The sequence below is a fragment of the Acyrthosiphon pisum genome, chromosome A2, assembly GCF_005508785.2.
Source record: "Acyrthosiphon pisum isolate AL4f chromosome A2, pea_aphid_22Mar2018_4r6ur, whole genome shotgun sequence".
Lineage (NCBI taxonomy): Eukaryota > Metazoa > Arthropoda > Insecta > Hemiptera > Aphididae > Acyrthosiphon > Acyrthosiphon pisum.
In genome coordinates this window covers 19,150,924-19,151,990 of record NC_042495.1, presented here as the reverse complement: position 1 = coordinate 19,151,990, position 1,067 = coordinate 19,150,924, and positions in this window count along the sequence as shown.

Below are 1,067 nucleotides of genomic sequence, written 5' to 3'. Positions count from 1 at the left end.
CAATTTTTCAAAAAAAAAAGCTATTGACGATCCTGACTCAGAAGTGGAAGATGAAGTTTTACAATAGAAGCTAATCAAATAAATGTATCCACAAATTATTTATTTAATGGCGAATTCTACAGTATCATATCCAATGATGGCAAAAAATTAATTGCGAAATGTGTTAATTGTTTGAAACCCATACAAGGCCAGGTTAATTCTACTGGAAATTTTCTTAGTCATATTAAGGTATGTTTTTTAAATATTATTTTAACTTTTAAATGTTTAAAGACAAATACCTTGATCGTTACTACTTACTACCTACTTTGTGTAGATTAATTAGGTACTTTATTTAAATATGTTTAATTTATATCTGAAATTATTTATACCTGCATTGTGCATAATAAGCTAATGTATCCATATGTTTATGTTTCCAATTTCGATTGGAGTGAAGTACTAAATCTTTTCACGTAATGTTTATGTCACAATAAATATGCATAAAAATATTTGTTTGTTATAATATAATAACTGTATTAAAACAATAATTATGGTAAAATATTATACATGAAAAGAGTGATTTAATTTGATTTAAATTGATTCAGTGCAGAAATAAATACATTGGATTTTTTTAAAAATGCACCTGAAAAAAACATTTTTTAAATTATAGAGGCAACATTAAGATTGAAAAACTTTAAACACCTTAAACAAATACAAAATGTTCTTTACATGATAAGATTGATGCATCTTATTAATCTTAAACAATTTAAATTTAAAAATTTATCTGCTTTTTATCTAGATAAATTCTGATTATCTTTTATCTAATAAATAGATAATTTTAGTAGGGCTTATTTTTATCTTTATCTAGATAGATTTTTGGTCTATTATCTTTATCTTTATCTAGATGACAAACTATTTATCTGGGCTCAACACTGATTTTGAGAATAATTTAGGAATTATTGACAGTTTAGATATGGGACGATAATTATTAATTAAGCATTTGTTGCCTTTTTTAAAAATCGGGGATATATATGAGGATTATAATATGTTAAATAATAGTAGTAATACTCCACCATTGCTGAATACAAATC